Below are 11,566 nucleotides of genomic sequence, written 5' to 3'. Positions count from 1 at the left end.
AGCTATCCAAATTAAGGAAGTTTCCTCCCAGTCTTCATAGAGATCAGCTTTGATCCCAAAATCATGGGCTGGTACCAGAAGCAATAATAACAGCAATAGGTGGAAAGTATAGCATGCTTCCTAAGGGCCAGGTGCTAAGTGCTTTACATATAGTATCTCATTTCACCCTCATCACAATGCATGACGAAGGTACAATTATTATACCCATTCTACAGATGAAGAAACTGAGGCTTAGAGAGGTTGTATGATTTGTCCAGGGAGGCAGGGCCAGAGTTCAAATCCAATCTGATGCCAGAGTCTGGAACTCAGACCCCCGCAAGGCCCAGCAGCTGGTGGATGAGCTGGAAATGCACACACCTCACGACTCGAGGCTTCAGCTGGTCCTTGGTCTTTGCCGTGAAGGGATGTGGGTCCGTTGTTACTAGCTCTTCTCATTCTTCTAGGAAAGCAGAAATCTGGATTCTTATGTGTAATCACTTATGGAAATCTCTTTTAAAATACTGTGAGGGTGGGAATTCCCTGGCGGTCCAGTGGTTAGGACTCGGCGCTTTCACTGCAGGGGCCCAGGTTCAATCCCTGATCAGGGAACTAAGATCCTGAAAGCCGTGTGACGTGCCACCTCTCCCCCGCCAAAAAGTAAAACATTGTGAGGGCAAAACACTTGTACAGGCCAAATGCAGCCCTAGAAGCTATCAGTTTGCAACCTCTGCCTAATACAGTCTCTGTAAAGTGTGGACAGAGAATGTCACCTGCCATTTCAGTAAACAAAGGATGTTACGGCCACCAAGCCATCAGCCACGGGAGCCACTCCCCGACCCTCCCCATGGTGTACCCTGAAGGGAATTCAGAAAAACAGGATACTAACCCTAGGTAGTTAAGATGCATATCAAAGGAACAATTTCAATGAGCCCAGACTCTTGCATCTTCTCATACATGGAAAAGCACTAAAAGCATTAACTTGAGATGTCTGGTTTTTTATGATTGGCAGTAATCTTTTGAAGTCCAACAACATGTTTGTTTTTTTGTTTTCTTCAGCAGGAACTCTTATATATCCTGTCTCCTCCCTTACCCCCTTGGAACTGTCTCTCAGAGCTATCTGAGAGGTGTATCCTGGGCTTAAGTCCTCAGTAAGTCTGCCGAATAAAACATAACTCACGGCTTTGCAGACGCCGCCACCCCGGAACCTCCCTCGCTGCCCAACCATGGTCAACCCTACCGTGTTTTTTGACATCGTCGTCGACGGCCAGCCCTTGGGCCGCGTCTCCTTCGAGCTGTTTGCAGACAAAGTTCCAAAGACAGCAGAAAACTTTCGTGCTCTGAGCACTGGGGAGAAAGGCTTTGGTTATAAAGGTTCCTGCTTTCACGGAATAATTCCGGGATTTATGTGCCAGGGTGGTGACTTCACACGTCATAATGGCACTGGTGGCAAGTCCATCTATGGGGAGAAATTTGATGATGAGAATTTCCTCCTGAAGCATACGGGTCCTGGCATCTTGTCCATGGCAAATGCTGGCCCCAACACAAATGGTTCCCAGTTTTTCATCTGCACTGCCAAGACTAAGTGGTTGGATGGCAAGCATGTGGTCTTTGGCAAGGTGAAAGAGGGCATGAATATTGTGGAAACCATGGAGCGCTTTGGGTCCAGGAATGGCAAGACCAGCAAGAAGACCACATTGCTGACTGTGGGCAAATCTAATAATGAATTTGACTTGTGTTTTATCTTAACCACCAGATCATTCCTTCTGTAGCTCAGGAGAGCACCCCTTCATTCCCATCTGCTCAAAATATACTATAATCTTTGTGCTCTCATTGCACTTCTTTGGGTTCCATATTTTCCTTATTCCCCTCCAAGTTTAGCTGAATTGCAAAGTTAAGTTTATGGTTATGAAATAAAAAAAACACATAACTCACAACTCTTACTTAGGTTGTGCATTTTTTTTCAGTCAACAGATGGAATTCGAAGTCACTATCTGTGGAGTGAATCTGCGTATGTATCCTGGGGCTGGACGTGAGGCTCACGTGTGTGTGCAGATGTGCACACGTGTGTACACACAGGTACCTGCACCCACATAACACCATATCTTCTACAGCCCAACTGCTGTGAGTTCAGGAATCTCTTCAGAGCCTACCTCGGGGTCTCCCCTGGGGGGCTTTAGAATGCTTAACTTCTCTAAAAATTATTTCTATTTACCTGGCCTGGAACCGGGTAAGGTGCTAACGGTCGTATGTGCATTTTCTCATTCAACTTCACAACAGCTGGAGTTCAGAATACTTAAGGAACTTGCCGCAGGTCACATAGGGCTCAGGCTGTAAAGCTGAAGTTCAAACTCCAGTCTATCTGTTTCTCCCAGTCCCACTGTCACATCTTCAGCATCACCAACATGCAGGGAGCCCTTGTGTGTGTGCTAGGCACCCTGCCCGCCCCCTCACAGTGCTTACCTCATTTAATCCTCCCAACTCTCCAAGGTAGATGCTAGCATTTCCCCAATGCACAGAGGAGCAAATTAAAGCACAGAGAGGTTAAATTACTTGCTCAAGGTCACACAGCTAAAGTAGTGCTAAGAATTTGTCAGAGGAAATTGTTAGCTGGGAGGGAGGGGGAGGGTGGGATGGACTTGGCCTTCAGCTCCCCTGCTCCCTGGCCCTCCACGGGGTGGTATCAGTGCCCCTTCCCAACCCGGGGCTGAGTCAGAGAGCCAGGCGGCTTCGCAGACACCAGGTCACTGATGATGGCCGAGTGGGGATGGGCTGGCGTGGGCCAGGAGCAAGCGGTCCCCCCCAGGAATGGCTCAGGAATAATCTGCCTGGCTGCACCTGGGCAGGCACGGCTGGTATTGGCACAGCTGCCTGTGGAGAGCTTCCTGTCCCAGCAAAGGGGGCTCCCGAGGTAGCCCAGAACTGCGTCACGAGCCACAGGGGGCTTCGCTGCCTGACTTCAGTGCTGGCGCTGCCCCAGCCCTGGCGGCCACTTCACACGCTGACGCGCGCTATTTACATAAACCAGGTGGAAAGATGCCACTGCTGATTTTCAGAATCCCACACTTCCTCCCCGCCATCCACCTCCGAGCTTCATCACATTCTACCTCCTCCGTAGTTTTCCATCCTGCCCTCTCCTCTATCTTCAGTGCCACCCTCTCTAGGCAGGCGTGTCCCCTCTCCCTCTGCTGCCTTTCCCTGTGTCCCATCCAGAAGTCTCCCCTGCAGCCAGTCCTCCATGCAGTGGTCACAGGATCTTTGTAACACACGACCCTGATTGAGTCCCTCCTCTGCTCGGTGGCTCCTCTGGCCTGGGTGTGGCCCAGGTAGTGGAAACTGTCTCCCTCTGACCTCTGACCCAGCTCTCCGGGGGGCCTGTGCTTTGGCCAGTCCAGACTCCTTCCACTTCCAGAACACTCTGAAGCTCTTTCTTGCTTCCCTGGCTGTTCTTTGCTGGGATCCCCACCTGGAACCAGGTCGGGAAAGTCCTCTCTCTGTAGTTGGCTGAATAATGGCCCCCAAATAGCCGTGTCCTAATCCCCGGAACCTGTGAATATTACTTTACATAACCCAAAAAAAACAAAAAACAAAAAAAAAATCTGAGAGAAGGGTCTTTTGCAGATTTGCAGATGTGATTCAGTTAAGCATTTTGAGATGGGGAGTGTAGCCTAGATTATCCAGGTGGGCCCTAAAGGCAATCAACCACCTGTATCCTTAAAAGAGGGAAGCAGAGGGAGATTTTACTGCACACAGATGAGAAGGCGATGTTAAGACAGAGCAGAGAGAGCCCTGCAGATTGGAGTGAGGTGGACACAAGCCAAGCAATGCTGGCAACCACCAGCTGGAAGAGGTAAGGAACACATTCACCCCTAGAGCCTCCAGAGCGAGTGCAATCCTGCCGATACCTTGATTTCAGCCCAGTGAAACTGATCTTGGGCTTCTGGCTTCCAGAACTGTAAGAGAATAAATATGTGTTATTTTAAGCAGCCAAATTTGTAGTAATTTGTTACACCAGCCACAGGAAACTAATACACTGCAAAACCCTCTTTTCATCTAAGGACAGGTACTAATGGCTTTCCCAACCCCCATCCGTGAAACTTTCAGGAAACCTTTTTCTGCCTTCTGAATCAATTGTTCCCTCCAGCTATCAATAAACAGGCTGATATGACACGTTGTTCTTCTTTGTTTTATAATGATTGTCTATATCTGTTTCTTCCCCAAAACTATGACTTCCTCAAACTTGAGAACCTTATTTGGGGGCTGATTCCAGCAGGTACTCTTTCAGCTGTCGCAGTGCTGCACTGCCCAATTCCAGGGCCACCATTCGGGCCAGGTGCTATGGGATGTGAATCCCTAGGGCACAATCCCAAGGGACACTGTTTACCTGGAAGGCACTGGGGATGGCATTTCCGGGGAGTTGGGCAACACTGCTACTTTGGACACATTTATCAAGTGCATGAACTACTACACTCCACTCTCCTCAAAAAGAAAAAAAAAGTCATTCTCATAGACAAAAAGTCCTACTCCTCCCTGGGGTGATGGGATGGGTAGCAACTGCATCAGGAGATAAGCACGGTCTCCGGAGGGGACCACTTTGGGAAAGTAATACTCTGATTTGGACAGGTAAATTCTAATGATATTTACATAGGATGTACTTATTCTCTCCCCTGCTGATGATATTCTATCAAATATTACAGGCACCTTAGAAGGCGAGGGATTCCCCATCAAGAGATATACATAATATCTTTGAGCTGTTTTGCAGATACTGAAACCATCACCAGGTGGGAGAAGTTAACTGTATGCTGCCCACAAGCATGTAGACCCCAGACCAGTTGGAACCAGAAGGCTTGATGATGTTGACTCCCACTTACCTCACCACGGAAGGTAACCAATCAGAAGAATGTCCACAAGCTGATCACGCCTTCTTTGAACCATTACTATAAAATTCCTCACTACCCCCTCCAGGTCAGGACACACAGTTTTGAGGGCATTAGCCTGCTGTGGGAAAGCGATAAAGCTATTATTTCCTACTTCATCCCCCCACCAAAAAAAAGAAGGCGAGGGAAACTATACATCAGAAGTGCGCAGGTAGCATGGGGGGTGAGGCAGGGTGTGAGGATGGTACCAGAGAAGCAGGATGTCCAGTCCAGTACACTGGTAATAACCCAATCACCCGTTGGTCTGTTTCAGTAAAAACAGAACACATGCAGTTACATCTTTCTCACTTTCTATGAGAACAAGTACATTAGTTGCTTAGAAGAAACAAAACTGTCCCACGGCTTTTATTCTTCCTGTCTCCCAGTGGATTCAAGCCCAGCACCACAGCAGGCTTGGGTGGAGGGGCTACATGCTGAGCCTCCGTGGAGGTCGGGGCCGTGCCTGCCTGCCACCCTGCGAGAGCGGTCCCCAGGAGCAGTCCCCAAGAGAAGCAAAGGGTCTGCACACCCTTCAGACTCTGAAAGAACCCCCTCACTCCAACAAGATATTTCTTGTCTATACTTCTTTTGGGGACGGATGTTGTTAGGTGACTCAAGTCAAATCCAGAATTTAACGCACAGTCCAAGACCAGGAAACTGGCTGGGTTTCCTCCTATAGGGGTGTATTGGTGGCATCCTCAGAGCCATTCCTCTCTCCGTCCTCCCAGGGACAACTGTCCTCCCACACTCCGTTGGGTCCTGTGTAGAAGACTGAATTGATCAGTATATGGTTAGATTGGATTAGCTGGTGAGGGATAGAAAATACAGGATAACAGTGTCTGAAGCAAAGCAGAAGTCTATTTCTCCATCATGAGTATGTTTGGGTGGGCAGTCCAGGGTTGGCGTGGTGCTTCATGGGTCAGGGACCCATGCTCCTTCTAACCAGTTCTTCTGCCATGCATGCTTTGGTTCCCAAGGTCACTTCATGGTCCAAGATAACTGCTCCAGCTCCAGCCATCATATCTGCATGCCAGCCAAAAGGAAAGGGAAAAGGGAAGGAGAAGGGCATGCCTCCTCCCTTTGACACTTCCCTGAAAGTGCGCCACTTCTGTTCACGTCTAATCAGCAAAACACTAATCACGTGGCTACACCTAGTTGTAAGAGATGCTGGGAAAGGTAGTTTTTATCACAAGGGGCCATGAGCCCAGCTGAAATTTAGGGGCTCTTTTACTGAAAAAGCGGAGTAAAACAGATGTGGGAAGCAACAAGTAGCATCTGTCCAGTCAGCAACAAAAGGCCTCAGCAAAATGTTTCATAGCAAGAGAGCCATTCAAAATCAAAATGGTGATGAGATATCACTTTACATGCATCAGATTGGCACAGTACAAAAGATCCAATAAGTGTCAAGTCACGTAGAATGTAGAAAAATGGGAACTCTCATAATTGCTGCTGGGAGTGTAAACTGCTGTAAGCCCTTTGGAGAGCTTTAGAGATTTGTTTAGAGAAATTGCTTAGAGCAACTCCTAAGAAAACCAAAGATATTTTATACCTATAGCCCAGGAGCTCTATCTACTTCTAGAGAAAACCTCACATGCACTCAAGGAGAAAGGTACAAGAATTGACTGCAGACAGGAATAAAGATGCAGACGTAGAAAATGGACTTGAGGACACGGGGAGGGAGAAGGGTAAGCTGGGACGAAGTGAGAGAGTGGCATGGACATATATACACTACCAAATGTAAAATAGATAGCTAGTGGGAAGCAGCCGCATAGCACAGGGAGATCAGCTGGGTGCTTTGTGACCACCTAGAGGGGTGGGATAGGGAGGGTGGGAGGGAGACGCAAGAGGGAGGAGATACGGGGATATATGTATACATATAGCTGATTCACTTTGTTATACAGCAGAAACTAACACACCATTGTAAAGCAATTATATTCCAATAAAGATGTAAAAAAAAAAAAAAAGAATTGACTGCAGCACTGTGTGTAATTTTGAAAAACTGGAAACAACCACATGTCCATGGATGAATAAATTGTGGCATATGCATGCAAAGAATTATAATACAGCAATTAAGATAAATGACCCAGCACCACATGTATCAACATGGATACATTTCAAAATATAAATTGAGAAGACTCAGTCGAATCTATGATGTTTTGTTTCATAAAAAAAGAAAAAGACATCATGTGAAGATTTGACAAACTGGGTGTTCATCATCATATTATTATTGTACAGGTGTTCATTATAGTATTCTTTTTTCAGGATTGCAATTGAAGGTTCTTTTTTTGTATTCTTTTTTACTGTAAAATATATATAACAAAATTTACCATATTAACTTTTTTTTTTTTGGTGGTGCGGGATTTCAGTTTCCTACAAGGGATGAAACCCCGTGCCCCCTGCAGTGGAAGCGTGGAGTCTTTCTTTTTTTTAAACATCTTTATTGGAGTATAATTGCTTTACAATGTTGTGTTAATTTCTGCTGTATAACAAAGTGAATCAGCTGTACGTATACATATATCCCCATGTCCCCTCCCTCTTGTGTCTCCCTCCCACCCTCCCTATCCCACCCCTCTAGGTGGTCACAAAGCACCCAGCTGATCTCCCTGTGCTATGCGGCTGCTTCCCACTAGTTATCTATTTTACATTTGGTAGTGTATATATGTCCATGCCACTCTCTCACTTCATCCCAGGGAAGCTCAGAGTCTTAACCACTGGACCACCAGGGTAGTCCAAGGCATTATTGTTTAACAGATATGGAGTTTCATTTTGGGGAGATGAAAGAAGATCTATACTGTAGATAGATGGTGATGGCTGCACAACAACGTGAATGTGCTAAATGCCACTGAACTGTACACTTAAAATGGTTAAAATGGGGACTTCCCTGGCGGTCCAGTGGTTAAGACTCCGTGCTTCCACCGCAGGGGGCATGGGTTTGATCCCTGTTCAGGGAACTAAGATCTCACATGCTGCACGGTATGGCCAAGAAATAAAACCAAAATACAACAACAATAATGCCTCATTCTCCCCTCTCTCCAACCCCTGGCAACCACTACTCTACTTTCTGTCTCTATGAGTCTGACTACCCCAGGAACCTCATGTAAGTGGCATCATACGGTATTTGTCCTTTTGTGACTGGCTTATTTAACTGAGCAGAAAATCTTCCAGGTTCATCAGTGTTATAGCATGTCCATCAGTGTTATGGCATGTTCCTTCCCTTTTAGGGCTGAGTAATATTCCATTGTACTTATATACCACCTTTTATTTATCCATACATCTGTCAGTGGGCACTTGGGTTGCTTCCACCTTTTGGCTATTGGGAATAATGCTGCCATGAACATGGGTGTACAAATATCTGTTCTAGTCCCTGCTTTTAATTCTTTTGGGTATATATCCGGAAGTGAAATTTCTAGATCATATGGTAATTCTATTTTTAATTTTCTGAGGAACATTATTATTTTTCATTTTAAAAAATTTTTATTGGAGTAGAGTTGATTTACAATGTTGTGTTAGCTTCTGCTGTACAACAAAGTGAATCAGTTGTACATATACATGTATCCATTCTTTTTTAGATACTTTTCCCATATAGGTCATTACAGAGTATTGAGTAGAATTCCCTGTGTTATACAGTAGGTCCTTATTAGTTATCTATTCCATATATAGTAGTGAGTATATGTCAATCGCAATCTCCCAGTTTATCCCTCCTCACCCCTCTCCCCCTTTGGCAACCATAAGTTTGTTTTCTGCATCTGTGACTCTATTTCTGTTTTGTAAATAAGTTCATTTGTACCATTTTTTTAGATTCCACATATAAGGGAACCTTATTTTTTATTATATGTTTGAAATGGTTCACAGTAAGACGATTAACGGTATTTTAAAATGCTTCATAATGGGAAGAAGTTACTCTGAAAACGTATCGTCTGGAAGAATGCCTTTACATGCGTCTGATACTCTTTAAGAACTCGAAATATTTAGTGGATGTGGCATTGGCTCCCCCAAATCAAAGCCCCTAGAAGGTTAAGCTACACCCACACCGGTATTCAAGCTCCCCTTGCTAGTGCTGGCTTCATGAAGGCATGGGACACACTTCAGGTCAGTGAGATGGGAAAAGAAGTGTGTGTGTGGCGGGGAGTGAACTTCAGGAACTATTTCCTTACTCCTAAGAAAAACACTAGGAGAAGGTGGCCTCGGTTCTGGGCGTGGCTGTAATGCTGCCATTCTGCCACCATCTTGAAGGTGGAGCCACAGAGGAGAAGGCGGAGCCGAAGGGTAGGAGGGGCTTAAGTTCCAGCGTTGTGGAGTTTTTGGCTGTTGAGTGGGTAATACAGGTATAGGTACATGCAATAAATGTCCTATTATTCAAGCGACTTGAGTGGAAGCTATTAGTTGAGGTTGAAAGCATCTTCACTGATTGAGTAAATAACTTCTAATTTAAAAAATTAGATAAGTAATATATATATTCTAATTATAAACACTTAATAATGCTGAGAAAATTTTAAAGTTCTCCTTTGCTTTCCCCATCCCATTTTCCTTCCCTAGACCTTTTTTACTATATACATATGCAGTCTATGTTTACTCACGTTTTTGTTTTAAGAAAATGTTGGCTATACTACATATAGATCATTCTTTGCATCGCATTTTTTACCTAAAAATAGGTTTTGAAAAATGTTCCATACCATTTTCTTAATTTAAGAAAGTGTTGTATAGTATTCCATGGTGTGGGAATACCCACATTTATTTCACTGTTCCTTTATCAGTGAACATTTAGACATGCCTCTTTGGGCACTGGTGAAAATACTTATGAAGAGTGAATTCACTGAAGCAGAATTCCTGAGTTAATGGATAAGTGCATTTTAAGTTTTGATAGATGTCAACTTGCCCAGAGAATGCTTGTGCCAATGTAGGTGCCTAATGCATCAAAGGGGCAGCCCCCGTGCCCAAGGTTCACCCTCCCCCCGCCCACACACACAGCTGCCGGCCTCTTCCTACCCTCTCTCCTCCAGCTGCCGGCCTCTTCCTACCTTCTCTCCTCCAGCTGCCACCCCAGTGGCAACAGCAAGCCTTTCTCCCAGAAGGAAGCCCTGTGTGTACGTGGGAAGAACGACAGAAATGAGGGGAGGAGACACTGGCCCTGCCTTCCAGGAACTTCTTTGCTCTCATGGGAGAAGGAAGCAACATTGAAGGCAGTTAGTGACTCAACAGGGATATTAAAAATATTTAATACTCCGTATTAGGAACACAAATCAGGAGGAGGCCTTGCCTTAGTGCCTCCAGATGGGAGGCTAGAGGCCCTCTGCTCAGCCAGACATTAACCCTTTAGTTGTCAGATCTATGATGGTCTGGGGGAATCCCAAGGAAGGGACTGGTGAGAGTGCAGACAGGGTGACCACAGCAGTGCATATGGGCTGACGTCCCTGGGGCATTCCAAGGGGTCATTGGGGATCTGAGGAGGCACATGTCCTGGGTACTATGGGACTCTGAGAGAGCTTCTGGGAGGAAGATTTTCTTGCAGAATTTGGGTTGGGAGGAGAAGCAAGCAGGCCAGGAATCAGCTGGGTCAAGGCAAGCCCTGACCCTCTACTTCCTTTCTCTGTTTAAGTGTCCTCCTTGAGTCCCCTCCTCTTCCTAATCTGTCCAAAGAAATATACATTGATCTGGGGCAAATTTACTCAGTTTGAAAGAAACAGTGAACTGGTCATTTTTATAATATAAAAAGACTCCATCAAATGCTCCCTGACCTCAATTTTCTTTATTTTGTGCATTAGAGAAAGGCAAGATCTCAAACGTACCTACTTTTCCTCCATATTGGGTTGAAAGGGCTAGAGAGCCGACTTCAGAGCATGAGCCACCCCCTGGCAGACACACTCATGGTCTTCTTTTTTTTTTCATGGTCTTCTACTTAAAGGGCATTTTACCCCACCAGGACCCCCTGCGCTCCTTGGAGGAGCCCTGCCTGGTGCCAAGCTGTTGGACGATCCTTGAAACCGAGGCACTAAGAGACCCTGCATCAGGCCTCAAGAACCCGGATGAGGATCTGTCGTCCCTCATAGACAGATCCGGGAACACTGAGACCCCGGAAGGGAGAGCTGCCTGAGGTCAAACAAGTATACAAGAGCAGAGGCAAAACCAGGGCTGAGTGCTGTTTGGGGGTGGGGGGGGGGCATCACTTTTTAGTGGCCTGATGGAGGAGCGGATAAGATGGGGACGCAGGAAGTTGCTTAGCTCACCGCAAACCTGCAGGGTGGGTGGAGAAGAATCCAGGGGCCCGCAGCCAATTGTCCCTACTTGCAAAACCCAGGAACGTTTAATCCGTTTAAAGAGAAACACGGGAGACTGCCCAAGAGGCCAAGACGCCTCAGGAGGCTTTTTGGTTCCTAGTTCCGGCCAACCGGGCGGGCCTTGTCCTCTGCCTGCGGAGGGCGGGTGGGGAAAACGCCATCTTCGGTCTCCAGGTCCAAGGTCATTTGGCACCATCTCTCCTGCCGACCGGATTGCCGGCAGGGCTCCGCCGGTTCTTCCCCTTTTCTTTCCCTGCAGTGGAAGCATGGAGTCTTAGCCACTGGACCGCCAGGGAAGTCTCCCCCCCACCCCCTTTCTTTCGGGGCCTTTTGCACTACACCCACAGGTCTTCCATAGTCTTTTTGCACAGAGGTTCCAGATTGGTGATGGAAAGACTG

At 46.4% G+C, this 11,566-nt stretch overlaps 1 pseudogene; it reads left to right on the top strand.

Annotated features, from left to right (window-relative positions):
- Positions 1–1,199: 1,199 nt before the first annotated feature.
- On the top strand, positions 1,200–1,853 carry LOC137777494 (peptidyl-prolyl cis-trans isomerase A pseudogene; annotated as a pseudogene).
- The last annotated feature ends 9,713 nt before the right edge of the window (positions 1,854–11,566 follow it).

Source organism: Eschrichtius robustus, chromosome 15, assembly GCF_028021215.1.
Source record: "Eschrichtius robustus isolate mEscRob2 chromosome 15, mEscRob2.pri, whole genome shotgun sequence".
Taxonomy (NCBI): Eukaryota; Metazoa; Chordata; class Mammalia; order Artiodactyla; family Eschrichtiidae; genus Eschrichtius; species Eschrichtius robustus.
Note: the sequence above shows the minus strand (reverse complement) of the source record. Positions and strands in the feature narration are given on the sequence as shown.